Raw genomic sequence first — 18,645 nt, forward strand, 5'->3', positions numbered from 1 at the left:
GGTTCTCAACCCCCAGTTACTACATAAAATCACACATTTATATAATTTGCTTCTTTCCCTCTTGTCAGATGACATGCTATGTATTTACTTTTTAAGGTTTTAAAAGAAAATTCTTGACTAAAACGACTCATGTTGGCACTAAGGCCCTAATCTGAGGCGAGGAATCACCAATGAAGATGACTTTATCTTATGGGGCTCACAAGTCAGAAAGGTTGAGAAACACTGATTTAAATCTTCCCTTAAACAGATGAGTCTAACATGGCTATCAGTAGTAATTATGAGCCAGTAAAACGCATCAAATCTTTAAAATTCTGACTTATTTCACACAGACTTGAGGTACTACAGACAGTTCCAATGTGTTCTGCCTCTACAGTTCCTCTTGTTGGAGGATATATTTGGTCAATTCAGACACTATTTTCTTAAATATCTAGAGTAGATTTAAGGATTTGTTTTGGCAGCCGCTCCCTTGATGGAGGATTGATGTGTAATGTGAGATATCTGTGACAGCGAGCACAGAAGGTCTAGGTCAATCGCAGTGCAAATCTGCTCTCAGAAATCAAAGTAAACAAAGTCTCACACTGAACCGTGCCCCCGAGGCAGACTTCAACTTTGGCAGCGCAGCAGCAGCTATACTGTATGAGAGATGCTGCCACCTACAGCAGAAACGCACCAAGTCTGCGCCCGGTAATGAATTCAGCTCAACACGGAGCAGCAGAGAAAAAGCCTCCGGCAAATACGAACAGAGGTTCCCAAATCTGCTGCAATAAACCTCAATCATACGCTACTTAGGCTGACTGACAGTCAGTCAAAACAGAAGCACGAGTCACGAGATTAAAAGGGGAAATGGAGTTGAGGGAGGTGAAATTGGGAGAGTCACTTATTTAGTAGGTCGTTCCTCATAAAATCCTAACAATTGGAAAATTCCCTTTACCTCACATGTATCCTGTGGGATTATAGTCGTCCTAAGAAGATGTTTGACTAATTCTGCGGATTTCCTATAAGTGGATGTGAGCAAAGTACGTCTTACAAGTAATGTGAGGATGCTTCTCTCTTTGTCTACTTGAAAAAAAAATGACTTTTTTTCTTTTAGAGGCCACATCAAAGTTGGCTGTTTAAACACACCTTAAAGTGTTTGTGTTTCCTTTTATGTGCCTTTGGGATAAATAAAAAAGAAAAAAAAATTGTGGTTGGTACTCGTGCGTGCGTGTGAATCTGCTTGTGCCCAGCTAGTGCACGGGGAAGGCAGTAAATAAATCATCCGGCGCGAATGCGAGATATTACCTCGGGGCGAAAAACGAAAAGGACAAAGCAGACACGGCGACCAACAAAAGGTCAAGGGGAAGCAAGGAGGAGAGGCAGTGGGAAAAGGTCGGCCGGCACCCGTTAAAAAAAAAAAAAAAAAAAAATTTGCAGGATGTGAACAAAATAACGTGCGAACATTATGTTCCCCCCACTAACCTCAGCGGAAGGACGGGGAGCAGAGGGTTAGTGATGAAAAGAATGAGTTGATGAGGGCTTGATGAGGGGCTGCAGCTTGTGTGGAGCTGTCATGTGGTTTCATTTATGGTTTTTTGAAAATGAGTGACGTTCAGCTCGGCGTGTGGGGAAGAGATCTTTTAAAAAAAGGAATGATAGAAACAGTGGACCTGATGTTTTTTATATAAACAACAGTTGAGTGATGCCAAGACTGACAGCGATAACTCCCACAATAAAGCAGTGTTACATAAATGATAATCCAATGGATACACACAGGGCTCTAATGACATTAAATCATAAACACACCCTCAAATTAATCTATCACCTTCATGTTATTCCTAACACACACACACACACACACACACACGATTAAAGTGCTAACTCGGAACATGATTTACATCATTATGATTATGACTGTCATAATTACGAGCGCCGTTATCACTCTCATTATTAATAGCAATGACACTATTATTAGCCTGTCTGCTGGCGTGCTACTTAGTCTGCGGGCTAATTACTGTGTCTGACTGTCCAGGCATGGTGCCGGTCCACAGCTCCAAGGTCACAAACCTTCTCCTCCTCTCGTCAAGGGGGCACTCACACTTACTTAATTCTGCCACTCATAATCTCTTTTAATCTTGTAAATGATAGTGAAAGCTCTAATTCTCCCCTCACACGCAATTTATTAGTGTGTGTTTGTGCTACCGAGACCCAGTAGTGCATTACTGTCACGGCTAATCCAATTAGCGTGGATGTATCTAGCCGGGGCCTGGAGGAGGGGGGGGCGATGGAGGGGAGCAGGTACAGTCGAGGGTGGGGTGGTTGGAGAGGGGAGGCATGTGGGAAGACGGTGCACCCCTGCTGTGGCTGGAGCGCATTAGGGAGACTCCCTTCCTGCGCCTGGTGTCTTTTTATCACCGCAGTGATGGCCCGAAAATTAGTATGTGATCACAGGAGAGACGGCGACACCGTCACCGTGTGGATTTAGTCGTGTGATTGTTTACACAGCTGAGGTGGTGCGATGATAAGGCCCGTATGGAGCAGCCCAATTTCACAGACCATAGACCTGAGAGGGGGGCTTTGGTACCTTCAAACCCAAAACACACACACACACGCTTTGATCATCCTCACTCGCACAGGTCTGATTTGGTGGCGATGTAAAGCTGCTCCTCACGTGGAAATGTAAAGTCGAAAAAGAGCTGGTTGGTTTTCGTTGAACCACACATGCAAAGGTTTTTCATATTTTCTGCTGCAAGACTTCAGAGAAAAATCAGAGAGAGCACAAATGAGCTGCTGAATATGCGTCAGTCTCTCAACGTAATTAACAATAATCAGGGAATATTTAGACGGCAAAGTGTTTGTGCAGCAAATTGGATTTGATTTTAATAATCTGGCTTCATTATTGCTAAAAAAAAATCATTGCAGTGATAAAAATAACCACATTTCAGAGTTAAAAACAAAAGTAAAAGACACTATACAGTATATGTGGTGCAATCCAGTGAATAGAGGCTTCAAAGCAGAACATGAATGATCATCAGTTTTAAAAGGGCATAATCTTTATTAGTAAAAACAAAAAGAATTCCTCCCACGTGGAAAATTATTCACGGGAACCTGCAGCGGTTGTATTTAACTCCTTCCACTGATTACTCACATAAACACCGAGTGTTTGTAGCACTTGTGACACCAATTAGAACCGAGGCTTTAATTAAGGAAGGCAGGAATCATCCACAGGGGACAAAAACAACGGGCCGCCTGACATTAAATACAAAAGCATATGTCTCTCGTCTCAGTAATTACGGCGTGACAGCGGCGCTGATAAAACGGCGCAATGTGCTGAGTCGTGTTTTAGAAAGCACGGCGGTTTTTTTTCTGATGTTGTTTCTTGTTTATGTGGTTTTATTTGTTATTGCACTTAAGAAAGATCAAGATGAATTCCAACCAGCTCTTAACTGTAAAGCTGTCGTGAAATAAAAGTTTCCACTTCACTGGGAGCAGAATTTCGGCAATTTATCGGCTGTTATTTCGAAACTTTTTCAATTTTTGATTAAGTGCATTTTGCTCATGAAAGACACTCTGACAAAAAAAAAAAAACACACCATCAAGACGCACAGACACACTCCTGAAGACACGACCGTTCGCTTGGCAACTGTCTATTTGTCCCCACTAGTCCTCCATCTTCGAAAAAAGTCCCTCTTGCACAAAGAAAGGGTAAACACAGCTCTCAACCAAGATGAGGCAGACAGAGTAATAGAAGAATTGAATGCTTTTAGTCTGGGATATGGGGTCCTTGTAAGCCCATCGCTGTCAGCATCCAATTTTATTAATCAGTGCAATTGTCCCGACTCCTTCACAATGTGATGCACATGTGAGTGAGTCGCTGAATAAGGATGTGTGTTTCCTTTTTTTCCGGCTCCATCCAGCAACTTGAACTTTTGAAACTGCACTTCGGTTTGTCACAAACACTTGAGCAGACGATAGGACTGTTTCACACGTACAGGATATAATGCAATTTTATGACATTTAAAACCATAAATGTGTTTTTTTTTATCTTAGCAGTTGAACTTCCACGATAAATACGAGGTTCAGAGATGTGCGTTTTAAAGTAATTCAAGCGGCCTCGTCCTGCTGCTACTTAATTAAATGCATGGTTTCAAGATAAAATATTGTAATTTAATGATTTTACAACCTTTTCAGTTGTTTTGATGGTTGACATAATAATGCTGCTAATTGCATCAACTTAATAGCGTGTGTGATTTAAACTCAATTTTCCGCTTCGGTTAATTTCAAAACCAAATTTAAGCTGAAATAACTCAATGAAATCAACTTAATAACTAAAATTTTCTTAATTTGGGGTCAAGATTTCACATCCTCTCCCCAACCTCCCCAACTTATATCTTTTAAATACGCCAACTTAAACACTTGTGTTCGTAATTATAGTGATTAAGCACATTTAAAATCATGTGGAAATGTTGAAACAACTTAAATTTTGTTAGTCACCAACCATAAAAGAAACTATTATTAAGTTTTTGATTGCAGACGAGACGCTAATTCCCATAATTCAATGTAGTTTGTTGGTAGACGCTAATTTTATTTCAAGTTTTGACGACTCAAAAAGACTTACAGACATTTATTTTGTCTAGCCAACTCTTTTTAGAGTGCAGGAATTCTCAGGGGATTTATGAATATTTATCTGTGAAGGGCATCAGAGATACCAACATTCGTTTTAAAGTGTAATTTTCCCTCAGCCCGTGCATCATGTTTGTGCGTTCACATCTGACAGAATTAACACTCGGAGAAAAAGGGGTTGTAAGAGGAGGTATGCCAAGGTATTATTTTTCTTTATAGGCAATTACCTTTATCACCTGAACCACAAAGGCCACTAAAATGATTTAATGAATGCATTAAATTACTCCCTTAAAAGAAGAAAAAATACTATTTCTTAGCCTCCTCTCTAAAAAAAAGAAAATAAGTCAACTAAGCATCTCTTTCAGCTCACAAAATATATTTTCAATTAGTCACAAGTGCAACTCACAGATAGACGGCATGACACAATCTCAAAATCTGTTTTCTCAATATTCCCAAATAAATTTTTGAAAAAACTACGACCGTTTCCTGCGAATTCTTGGGCGACATCACCATAACAACACAGATAGCGCGGAGAGGAAATGTGAAAGAATGCGGCGCACACTTTGGCTGATAAAAGGCACAATGAAAAGAGGGGTCAAGCTGTTTCTTGGCAGACAAAAGCTATTTCGAAAATCCATTAGTGACTCAATGCACCATCATTATCACCAGCTGCTTAAGCATACAATATCCTGGCTTTGACTTTTTTTGTCTTCTTGGCATTTTCCTCTGAGGTGAGTTTCAAAATACCACATGAAACAGGAAAAGTGGAGGAGAGGAGGTTTTTCTTTAATGGAAAAAGCGGAGGTGGTATTAAAAGCCATTTTTATGCCTCTGCTGAAATGACATAAAGTCATTCCATTAGCTATCATGTCGGCTTTGTGGCAAGACATATTTGGGAGCTTGTAGGGGTATTATGCAGAACGGATTCGTCTGTTTCTCGTGTGCCGCATTCAGAGTCCCACAAAGGAAAATCAGATTTGACAAGTCTGAAATGGAGGGATACATGGAGCTGGAGAATTCAGTTACACAGAATCAGACGTTTACAAAAAGGGGACACTGAACACGCAAGAAACACAAAACGGGGATATTAACAAGCATGCACGCGTCACAATTAATATCCTTATCTCTGATCTGCATCTTCATCCGCCTCTCTCTGCTACACCTTTTGTTTCTTTTCCCTTCAGTTTGGCCATTTTCGAGTCAGTTTCTTGAAGCTCTTTTTTTACAGACGAATCACAAGTTAATGTAGGAAAACTTAGTCAAGCTGTTAAAGTGGTCACTTTGCCTGTTTCACTGTGACTCTGGAGTCCTTCGTGGCTCTGCTCAGACATGCCAAGTCCATTAAGGGAAGAGCACAGCACAGTACGGGCTTGATATTTGGCATCGAACACGCAAGATGAAGCAGTAACAGGAAGTTAGTGGCAGGTGAACTTCAGAATGACGTCTGGGAGCTTTTGAGGAGGCACGTCCTTGGCTGCTGTGATTGATAGGCACGCTACATGTAAAAAAGTCTTATCTCAGTACAGTGTAATCTTGTGCATGCTTATCCATCAACGTGCCTGTTTTCATTCAGACTTTTCTCATGTTGAAAGTGTCGTCTGTCCTTTGTACGGGTTTTCATGATGGAGAGGAGGGTGTGCAGCCCGATTCCTGGGCTCCGTGTCACAAAGCAGGTTTAGTGAAAACTCTGTTCACCCTGAAATGAGGGAAACTCTGAGTTTTCTGCTTCACAAAGGGAGGCAACTCAAACCAGAGACAGAGGGGTAACTCTAGCCTGTTTCACGGAGAGCTAACTTAAGACCTCGGTCAGTTACCGTAGTAACAGAATCTATGAACCTAACCTGGTCGGGACCATGTTTGTCTCAATGAACCTCAAGTATGTTATATTAGAAGTCCATTAGGCACAGTAGGTGGCAACTTTTTGTCCTTTTGTTAACAGTCCTGTGAATGAAGGTGCAGCATTACAGAGAATTAAATACTCGTCGGTAGATGGTCGCGCCCGTGCATAGATGTTGTAGCATTTCCAGACAGTTATCTTTTTGAGAGGTCACAGTCTATCATCTATACATCTATCCTAATCCGTCCCTACATGTGCAACATTACCAACCGTAGCCATGCTCTAAAATCCCAGCAGATATTGTGGGTTGCGCTGCGCTTCTTTGCAAATGGAAGTTTTTTGCACAATGTCGGAGATGCAGAGCACCTGAGTAAGGCACCTGGGCGGTCAGAACAGTGTGCCTCGTCCTGAAATGGCCCATCTTTGTCGTTTTCCCTGGACATAAACCTGTCAGAGCTATCAAGGGGGAGTTCCACAGGATTACAGGTGAATGATGTGGAGATCTGTTCAATTCATTTTAAATTATATTCTGTTTATGGCATTGTGCTGCAACCTCAGACTGGGACTAGTAATTTCCATTTCTTTTAGGATTTCCTGGTGTGATTGGCTGTATAGATGGCACGCACATCCCCATCACGGCTCCCTCACAAAATTAGGCAGATTATGTGAACAGGAAGTCCACTCAGAGCATAAATGTGCAGGTATGTAGACTGACTACTGTTTCAAAATGTTCAACACCTGTCATTCTCTGCACAGTCAAGATCAAATGTGATGCTGCACACATCATTTCTAACGTGGAGGCTTGGGTCTGTCCAACCTGAGCAACAGACTGCAACGTGGTGAGCAGCCTAAAGATTTGCACATTATAATCCACTTGTCTCCCTCCTTTAACACTCTAATGTATCCACTATACATTACAGGGGAGTTTGATGGCCTTCTGTTGGGTGACAGGGGTTACCCATGCCAGCCTAGGCTGCTGACCCCAGACCCCAACCCTGAACCAGACCCCCAACAGAACTTCAACCGGGCTCACTGTAGGACAAGAGCCTGGGTGGAGATGACCATGGGCCTGCTGAAAGCCCATTTCCAGTGCCAAAGTCACCTCTGGGTGACCCCTGAGAGGGCCTGTGACACTACTGTGGCTCGTGTTGGTCTACATAATATTGCCACTATTAGAGGAGAGCAACACCCTGACCTACAAATTCAAGACCCTGATGATGACCCCATCCACCTGCCAGCTATCCAGGATGGCAGAGCAGTCAAGAGACACCATGTACCATAATCATTTCAGAGTTTAAGTCACCATCAAATAAAAACATAATACACATTTCATTTGGTCTTCTTTGTTTTTCCTACAAATACAAGAGCTAGTTCAGTTAATGATCCAATAGTTAACATAATTAACACAATTCACCTGTGACCATGCACCCACTCCATGTTCTCCCACGCTGTCTCCCTCACTTTTGCATTTCTTTCTAATAACATGTTCAAACTCGCCGTATGAGCGCATTAGGATTTCAAGTTCAAGTGTGGTGAAAAGCGCAGCCCTCTGCTTCCCCGTTGATGACTCGTCAAATTGGGGCTCCACTGATGCTGGCTTTTTATAGTTGTGGTGCACGCTCTTAACTCCAGGTGAAACTACTCCAGGTTGATTAAACTAACTCAAATCCGCTGTTCTGGAAACTCAGGGATTCCTATGTCAGAGTAGATCAAGTCAGAGTTCAGGATTAGACTCAGAGTTTGCTGCTTTGTGAAACGGACACATGGTGGCAACTGGAATCTTCCCAACATTTTGTATGCTTTGTGCTCCCGATTTTGATGTTATCAGCACATTAAATGGCCGTTATCATCACACAGTGTTCCCAAATGGGAAGGTAGGGACCTCCTCCAAAAGGTGCATTATAATCCATTCTGATCGTTGATTAATGATGCGGTAAACGTAGCGAGGTAATGTATTTTGACCCCAAGCATGATTGTCCTCTAAACCCAACCAAGTAGTTTCGGTGCCAAAACTTAACCAAAGACTCAGCAAACACAAGTAAACACTGACGGGGGAAAAAAAACCCAAGAGATTTCTTAACCAAATACCAAATATAGAGCCTAAATATATACATATTAAGTCATGTAAAGCAAACTTGTGATGAAACTGACTGATCCCTATGATATAAAATATCAAAACAGACAAGCTGAGGGTGCAGCAATCTTATTTGGCATCAACGACACACAAATTTTAGTTTTTTCTTCCAACATTTCATACTTGCCAGACTATGTTTTGGCTCGGCACAGTAACTTTTTGGAGTCCTATCGTCACTGTTGCATTGCCAGACAACGACTGCCTGGCCAAGACTCGCTCTGGCACAAAGCCCCGTGTAAAATCACTGCATATTATTTTTACACTTTGTTTTTCTTAATGAATTGAACAAACACTATACAAACCAACAATTACTGAGCCTTGGAGGCGCTGGTATGTGGATTTTGTTACCTTTTGGGTAGAGCTAGTCCAGCCGTTTCCCTGTGTTCCCATGGGTAGCTTCATATTTAATTCGATTTGAACAATTCAAAAATGCACCTGTTGCCTAATGTTACTGTGTCTTAGCAAGCATTTCCCGATTACTAATCCAGCACACACGGAAACATTTGCAGTATTTGGGGCTATGTACAGTTGACACCAAAGGTTTACATGCACTGTATAAAAAGACATATAGCCCTTTTTTTTCTCACGGTCTGACATTAAATCAGACTAAACGTTTCCTGTTCTAGGTCAGTCAGGATTACCAAAATTATTCCTATTTGCTAATAATGAGAATAATGAGAGAGATAATTTTTTAGAGAATTTTTTTTACTTCTTTCTTTATAGTCAGAAGTTTACATACACTCAGATTACTATGCCTTCAAACTATTTGGGAAAGCCTAAATGATGATGTCATGGCTTAGGAAGCTTTTGATTGGTTAATTGACAACATCTGAGTTAATTGGAGGCACACCTGTGGATGTATTTTAAAGAACACCTCAAACACACTGCTTCCTTTTGTGACAACATGGAAAATCTAAAGAAATCAGCCAAGATATCAGGAGGAGAATCGTGGACCTCCACAAGTCTGGTTCATCCTTGAGTACAATTTCCAGATGAAGGTTCCACGTTCATCTGTTCAAACAATTATACTCAACTATAACCACCGTGGGAATGTCCAGCCATCGTTCAGGAAATAGATGGGTTCTGTGTCCCAGAGATGAAGTGTTCTGGTTGAAATGTGCGTATCAACCCCAGAACAGAAGCTAAAGACCTTGTGAAGATGCTGCTGAAGCTGGTAAGAGAGAGTCCACAGTGAAAACCAGTCCTGTACTGACATGAGCTGGAAGGATGCTCAGAGAGGAAGAAGACATTACTCCAAAAGACTTTAAAGAAAGTAGTAAACAATTCTTTTAAAAAATTCTCTCTCATTATTCTGTCATTTAGCAAATATACATAATTTTGGTAATCCCAACTGACCTAAAATAAGAAAAGTTTAGTCTGATTTAATGTCAGACAGTGAGAAAAAAATGTTTTATGTCTTTTTATACCGTGTATGTACACTTCTGGTTTCAACTGTATATATCTGTACGAGGTGTGACAAAAAAGAAACGGGCCAGCAGTTGCTGATCACATGATTCAGCAGCCACACAGTAATAAAGAACATCATAGTGTCGCCCAACATCTGAACAAGCAACCCTTCAATTGACCAATTATCTTTCTTTTCACATCTGGGTTTCCAGCTCCAGTTAAGTGCCCCCTGTCATAAAATGAACCTTAAGCAAGTTCTTGGCTACCTTGGGAGAAACTCCAGCAGAAGCCCTTGCCAATGCCGAAGGATATGTACCGAGAGCGAACAATGTCCTGTACACATGTCTATGAGTGGAACAAGAGGTTCACAGTGAATGAATAGTCTGCACGTATATAGCAGCTTTTCTACCTTGGCGGTACTCAAAGCACTTTACAATCTTTTCTCATTCACCCATATATTTATACACTAACGGTGACAGAGCTGCCATGCAACGTGCTGCCTGCCACTGGGAGCAACTTCGGGTTCAATGTCTTGCCTAAGGACACTTCGGTGGGGGATCAAACCATCAACTTTGTGATTAGAGGACAACCGCTCTACTACCTGAGCCGCCACAGCTGCCCATAACGACAATGGGGCAGGATGACCCAAAACCAGAACATCCCTTCATAACAAAAACTGATGCCAACGTCTAGAAGGTCAAGGAATGGAGTGATGGCAACCTGCTGTGTTCATGTGTCCCAGGATGTTCTGGAGCAGCTAGACGGCAACCAAGAGTTTCTGGACAAAATCATCACAGGTGATAAGACCTGGGTCCTCCAGTATGAACCAAGTGGAAGAGCCTCCAGTTTAGGACGCTGACATCACCTCGACCGAAGCCCGGATGCCTAAATCGTCCGATAAGACGGTTCTGACCAACTCCCTGTTTTGGTCATGCCCAACTTAAAGAGGAAACTGTGAGACACTTTAGCTGATAATCGTGCCACTATGTTCAGTGTTAGTCACCACTGGTGCCAGTTGTAGTTCTGGGCAGGTAGAGTACTGCACAGCTGGGGTATTTAATCTTTTCATGAAAATAGTTTTGTACTGCAGCATTAAATGAGTCTGGTAATAACTGTATTGTTGGTCAAACAGCCAAAACAGAAAGAAGAAAAACAGAAAATGGACTAAAAGCCTCCACGGAACTGTTAATCAACATGAGTGTCCACATTCATATCAAAAAGTGATCTGATCATTTGTTTAAATAAGACATCGCTGGTTTGTGCAGGGGCTGCAAGGTGGCACAGTTGGCTAGCACTGTTGCCTCGCAGCAAGAAAGTCGCGGGTTCACGTCCCGGTGGTGGCACCAGGATCCTTCTGCGTGGAGTTTGCATGTTCTCCCCTTGCAGCGTGGGTTCTCTCCGGGTTCTCCGGCTTCCTCCCACAAAGTCCAAAAACATGTTGAGGTTAATTGGTGATTCTAAATTGTCCGTAGGTGTGAATGTGAGTGTGCTTGGTTGTCTGTCTCTAAGTGTAGCCCTGTGATAGACTGGTGACCTGTCCAGGTGTCCCCTGCCTTCACCCTTAGTCGACTGGGATAGGCTCCAGCCCCCCGCGACCCTAGTGAGGATTAAGCGGTGTATAGATAATGGATGGATGGATGGTTAGTGCAGCGTTAAAGCTCAGATTTTTAAATAGTTTTTTAAAGATACAGATTTTTAGAAGAAGGGAGCTATTGGGCTACAACAACAAAAAAAAGTAGCACTGATGCCTGTGGTTTGCGGTGCACTCGCACACAGACAGAGTCATACATGACTGGTCTGCACAGAGACAGACCGGGGGGGTTTGATCGGTGTTCCTGTATAATGGCTCATGCTGGAGCTATTTGTTCTGTGTGAGTAGAGGCTTATTAAAGGTGTGCCAGGCTCCCTCAGGATCAAGTGAGATTGGTGTAGCAAGGAGCCAAACGCAAAAAAAACACAAAAGATACAGAATTGTGATTCTCACACACAAAGGCGCCATATCAAACGCAAACACACACACTGCAGACACACAGGACCCCGTGGCATTGTCTTAATCACACAGCCACTATGTATTTCTGTGTAGCTTTCTCAAAGGAGTTTCCATGCTGGGCTTAGTTCCCCGGTGAACGCCATCCCAAAGTGTGCACGCGTCTTGATCATGTCTTGATCACAGCGGCAGGTGATGTCACGCAGAGCGATCAAAAAGGATCAAGTATCAGGAGGCTACGGGACGGGTCAGGTTAGAGGAAATGACTGTGGGGACAAAAGGCGTGGAGAAAAGAGAACAAAGATGGAGTAGAAAGAGAAATGGAGAATAAAGCCCGAGCCGAGAGACTTTGTTCAGCCCTGAAACAGAAACACGGAGAAACCACCTGTCAACTCGGCTGATAACTTTCTGCGAAAAACAGCCAAAGCGCGAGGAGGTTGTCAGGCGGCGGCGGCGGCGCTTACTGGCCTCCGAATTGTTATCATTTGGTTCAGACTGGATAAAAAATAGACAAACAATTTCCCAAAAAGGATACTCTGAAAGAATGAACAATGGCACACATGCAGACACACTCCTCGCAGGGACACACTAAAAATGCACACATGCGGACATAACCAGACACAACCTCATTTCACTGCCCTGTGACACAAAATGGGATTTCTGTGTTTGAGCAGAGGGGGTCCGATGGCTACAGAGGGACACATCAAGAGGTGAGGGCTTTATAATCGCTGATGCCAGATTGGATGTCAGCTGCAGCATAAGTGACTATCTATCACCAGCGCGCCGCACGTGAAGAGGCCTCTTTATAGACGGCTAGACTTCAGACAGCACAGAAAAGCCTCCTCCCTGCAGCCCACTCCACTGCCCCGCAGGAGGGATTGCACACAGAGCCCCGCATTCATGCATACATGCACGAGGCAGATACACACAACGTTCAGCCGTGCGGTTGTAAACATTCGCGCGCATGCAGCAGGCAGAGGGAACGTTTTAGAAACACACTCATTTGCATTGCAGTCCTCACACGGCTCCTTCTTCAAACACATCACAGACGAAGCCTTGAACCTCCTCCAAGCACTTGCACACACAACCGCGCTACATTTTTTTGGGTTTTCACATCAACTCACTGTATTGCTGACATTCACGGCAGCATAAGCTCAGAGGAAGCTCAAGATGTGTAGAATTTTACTGCTAAAATAAGTGAGTTTTATGTGCAATTTACATTTTTCATTGCCTGTAATTTTGATTTTTCCTTTTATCAACCATTTTAAATACAGCTGACGAGTTGGGAAATTGATTCCAACTTGAGAGGAAACAGTATTTCAGTGTTGATGGATGTGCAAAAGTTGAAAAAAAAGATAAAGGGGGGTCTGCGGTTCACTATAAAAGGAAACGGTGTTTGTTTTCATCTGAGGGCTCCTTTGCTAAACCATGCGTGTAATTTGCTCCGCAGCCTCCATTTGAACATTTGCGTCGATCCGTCTGTACGTGTGATTATGTGCTAATGCATAGCCTTGATCTGCAAGTGTCCACATGAACAATATGTGTGTGTGTGTCGTCTAGCTGCAGCAGCGGCAGCAGCAGCGGCAGATGCTAATCTGTGCTGAGAGTCATTATCTGTGTTTCCTGGGCCATTAGACTAATGCTAAGGGATAACACAGAGAAGTGGATCAGACCTGACGCTAACAGGAGCTAATCATCAGGACCACCTCTCGCTGTGAGTTCAGCTATGACACTAAATATCCCTCAGAGGCAGGAACCTCAGGCACTGGCAATCAGATAATTACAGGAGCCTGGAGCATTTTATTAATAAAATTTCAATAAATCGTCTCAAATATTTGAACTAGCCCAAGTGTGTGTGATTTGATTTGACACTCCAATGGCCTCAGAAGTGCTAACATGGCTTTTGTCGCTCTTATTAATTACTGATTTTCTCAAACACTGACAGTTCTGGTCCAATATAAAGCCCGTGTACGCGCGGTGTTTTACACTGAATTAAAAGGGGGAAAAAAAAACATCTTCAGGAATATCAAAGCTTTCCGGCTACTGTGAAGTGCTGCACAAAGCCTGCTAAAAGTGAGGTGTGTTCATTAAAAACCACAGCGACTCGAAGACCCCAAAGTTCCCCTAGCAACAACCCTCTCAGAATATTTCCGGCATGTGGTGTTTCTCTTTGCCAGGCGATGGAACAGCGCAGCGGCTCCAATCTGCATATCACCTGATCTGACCAATGAATCGCTTCCTGTTTAATCATTCCATTTGACCTAGCAACCGAAAGCACTCAGCCAGCGTTTGACTGGCAAACAGTAAAATAGAATACATCCCGGGGACCTCAGAAGATCAAATGTTGAAGAAAGCGCTAACGAGGCAGGTTTGGGAGCCTTTTTTTTTTTTTGTATTTTTTAATGAGCCACTACCCAATGAGGATGACCCTGCTGCTTCGCGTTGCACCGGGGCTATCGAATGCACCTCCGCAGATTCATCAAGGCTACAACTCAATATTAAGCAGTCGCCGCTACGTATTTACCCGAGGTTAATTCACTGCCTTACCCCCATGAGAAATAAACTCGACAGTGCACGGTACAATAAAAAAAAAAAACGTGAGGAGGTAGTGGAGACAGGAGGGGTGAATGTGCATCAGGTAATTTACAACTGATGAAAAGGAAGCGCTCATGTCTGTTAGCGTGTTTGCCACCTCCTGCTTCAAACAAAAAAAAAATCTTGTTTTTTTTAAAAGCTTAGAAAACAGCGTCCCTGTGTGTTGTCATTCCCGTGTAGCCGAGGTTCTGGCTGCATTTCAAAGCCAACCTGTGCTGACTGAGGCCTGGCCATCGCGAAGAAGGCGAAGGGAGGGCTGCATGTGATTGAAGAGAGGCTGAAGAAATACAGCACACACACACACACATGCATGCATGCAGAGGCACACACTTGTGTTGTGGAGGAAGCAGTAGTAGGCTCCAGCACAGGGCCCGGCTACAAAGAGACCCCACTGAGGCTGAGCAGACAAACAGAGGTGGCCTTGGGCCGAGAGAGAGAGAGATGATTGAACAGACCAACCGACGAGGGAGAGAAACTTCAAACAACCTCCAGGATGAAAAGATAAAGGGAGAAGGAAAGAAGGATGAGGAGGAAGAGGAGCACGAGCAGAAGGCCACAGCTCCTGTTTAGCATACCAGTTCCTTCATTAGACCTTGCAGGACGGTGTGAACGACTTATACGAGGATGGAGGGAAGGAGGAACTGGAAGAGGAGGGAAGAAAAGAGGAAAGGAGCGGTAGGAGGGTGGGGTGGAGCAACGGAGAGGGCCCCCTATTAGCGAGGTCTGTCACCTTTTGGCCTGCCTGGATCTCCTCATCTCCATAATAGGCTGACCCCCCGTGTTTCAGGCTCATTAGAAAGGCAGACAGCAGGGCCAGGCAGACACACGCCTGTCACCTCTCTGCTCCCACCGGAGACCTTGATGAGACAAAGATAAAAGAAAGATGAATGGTCGGAGGGAAAGAGAAGGATGAGATGGAAGGTTGGACCCCAGGTTTGATCAGGGAGAAGAGAAGGAATGGGGGGTGGAGGATGGGGGAGCGAAGAAAGAAAGCTCTCTTCAGTGGTGGCAAGACAGCGAACAAGAGGGGAAACAGAAAGAGTGGCTATGTGAAAACAAATCTGCCTAGAAACAGTAATTTGATAGGAGTAGGGTGCACAGAGGAAAAACAGTCCTCTGTGATTTGCCGTTGTAAGCCGAGCATGTAGCACCAGTCAGTTAGCGCACGGTTCCATACAAACCTAGAATCACACATGCGTCTGTCAACAAGCGCTTGATTTTTTTTTTTTTGATGTTTGCCACTTACTTTACCAGTTCTAGTTTGATTTGCTCAATTAAATCTCCCTGAGCAGTGACATCTTATTGTCTGGCTGTCAAAATCCCTACGAGGGAAGATGTGAAATGCTGTTCCTCCAATCGTTCACCATCACCGTAAGCTCACAGCAATTAGCTTTGAAAGTGCATAGAAACGGGTTGCAGACGAAATACGAGCTAAACTCTCTCGGCTGAGGCTGTTTGGGTTGTGTGCAGTCTGAGAGTAAGAGTATAGAACTTTAACCGGTTTTATTTTCAGCTTATAAATAAAATCTGTGTTTTATTTACAGTTGATATTCAGCTAAAAAGATGCTTGACCTCATCGTGGATGCACAATAATGCTAAACTTTCAGGGCAACATCAGGACACACAAGTGATTTTTTTAATAGTGCTGATTTAATACTATTTCAACATACTGTGTTTTTTGAAATCCTGATATCTATTTCTGACAGTGTGGCTGTAAAGTGCAGTTGCTAGAATAGCAGAATTCACTTGACTTGAGTTCGCATGAAATCATAATTTCTCCCAAATTAAAATGAACTGAATGACTCAACCTTAAATGAATCTCCTGGACTTTTATTTTTTGCTATTTTCAGATGTGAAAATGATTCATTAATGACAAAAACTAACAATAATTTTCAAAAGCAGGCAGGCAAAATGGTTTCTGAGTTCATTTTGAACACAGAACTGCCCTCCTGTGTGTCCAGTCTGCTCATAAAAACAAACAAGCTTGTAAAATACGGCCTCACATGAGCGGCAGCAGCTGACTGACAGGCAGCCTGACCACTCAGGACACTGACGGCTTGTTTGGGATTCTCCCCGGGGAGCCCTTGTTTTATTACATGCTGCTCCTGCTATTGATTAACCCGGCGTCCCTACGCCAGACTCCCGCCAGACCAAACCGAGAGGTCGCAGGGGGGCAAGGTCAAGGGTGACGAGGTCGGCGACCTCATCTCGCCCTTTTACTACGGGATGGTGATCAGTTACCTCACAGCTGATGGAGCGGCGGGTTAAGTCAACGCTGTGTCTCGCCCGCAGGGAAATCACGGCTGATAAAATCACAACTGTCGCAGAAGGAGGGAAATTACAGATGATTGATCCTACAAGAACGATATTAGCAGCATGATTAAAGAGTTTCCAGGTGTTTGAAATAAAAGCTGATTTCACTGATTCATCTGAAAAAGCCTCATGACCTGACGAGTGCAAACGGCTCCTTCTCCTGTCTGATGAGAAGCACGATCTCACCTCAGATGTCTCTCCTCCCCTCATCCCTTTTTTCCATTTCTAAGCCTATTGCTTCTACGCTTTGCCTCGCTCACTTTTCAGTGTGTCTCATGTAAATCTCCTGCCCTCTTCCACCGCATCAGTCCCCTGCAGCCCTCCCTCATCCCTCAGCCTCCTCCTGTTTGTTCTGTCGCTCTCTTTCATTGCCTGTAATTTAAACCCCATACCAACCCTCTCTGTCTCTGTGTTGTGTGTGTGCGTTTCCCCGCTACACACACTCACACACAGACACACACACTCTCACACACACACACGGGCTCCCCAGAGGGACTGCCTGGCTGTACAGTGTATTGACTGGCTTTGAAAGGTGTGTTGTTTGGATTTTCATGTAGACTTTCCCGGAGCACCAGCTTCTCTCCTCTTCCCCAAGTGTCTTTTCAATATTTTACAGCTGAAATCTGAAGCATTTTTTATCGTAAATAAAGGTTACAAGCTTTCTAAGCAGACAGAATGCCGCACATTCAACAAGTCCTCCAAAATAAATGTGGCGTCCGTGAATACCTTCCAAAAGCAAAGAGATGCACACGAACAGAAATGACTCAGATGGTTGTCCTGTGAACTGATTGTCCGTTAAGGTGCACATATTACTTGGGTAGGGGCTGATCACTGTGATGCTTAAGATCAAACAGGTCACACTGGTAGCGAGCAGGAAAAGAAAAGCAGTCTCAAAAGGTCCATAAAGTAGCATACACGGCTTATAAACGCAGCACCGAGCTCTTTTTTTGCTTTTAAATTGTTGTTGTGTATTCAGCTTCTGACTAACCAATTTCCACAGACGCGATAAAATGTGAAAAAGTGAGATAATGTGGTAAGCGTCATTAGATCCCAATCTGGGAAGAGCAGCGACGAGATAATGACACAAAGGTTGTCTCCCAAAATTTACAGTTAAACACCACTAAATTGCAAAACCAAATTAACTGCATATTGAAGGCGCTCGGTTTATGTTTTCCATTTACATAACGAGGAAATGTTTTTAATTAATGTTTCTGGCAATGGCTGAAACATCCAGTCTTGCAATTATTTAACCTTTATGGTTTAGATACAATTGGTTAAGGTTAGAGCGTGTTTTTTAAAATATATTTAAAGGAAACCACAGCCTTTCCTTGACTTTAGCCAAGTGCTTTGTTGAGTAACTGTAGCCATGGACCATTTACCAGCACCATGGATGGTTCATGCTGGGCATCATTCATGCAAAAGAATGAAAAAAACAGCATAATCCAACCAGTTATGCATTTGCAACCACAGTGTAACGGGAAAACAGTGCCATATAAACAGCATTTCCAGGAGACAGGGTTGGACACAACGTGTTGGAAGAAACTACATGAGGTACAATCTCGCTTGGACTAAACTAGAATATTTCATATTTTACCACATTTCAGAAGCAAGCATTGCAGTCAACTATATGTTTTTACAGCTATAGCAATAGTTTATATAAAGATTTTGCAAAAAAAACAAATACAGTCATGACTCGATAAACCGACCCTTAACAATCCGAAAAACTTGATATCCGACAGGATTTTAGGAAAAACGAACGGAACCCATTAAAAA

At 43.2% G+C, this 18,645-nt stretch overlaps 1 pseudogene; it reads left to right on the forward strand.

The window, feature by feature from the left end:
- Positions 1–6,452: 6,452 nt before the first annotated feature.
- Positions 6,453–10,836, forward strand: LOC103364587 (putative nuclease HARBI1; annotated as a pseudogene).
- The last annotated feature ends 7,809 nt before the right edge of the window (positions 10,837–18,645 follow it).

Source organism: Stegastes partitus, unplaced genomic scaffold (genome assembly GCF_000690725.1).
Source record: "Stegastes partitus isolate 25-593 unplaced genomic scaffold, Stegastes_partitus-1.0.2 Scaffold17, whole genome shotgun sequence".
Taxonomy (NCBI): Eukaryota; Metazoa; Chordata; class Actinopteri; family Pomacentridae; genus Stegastes; species Stegastes partitus.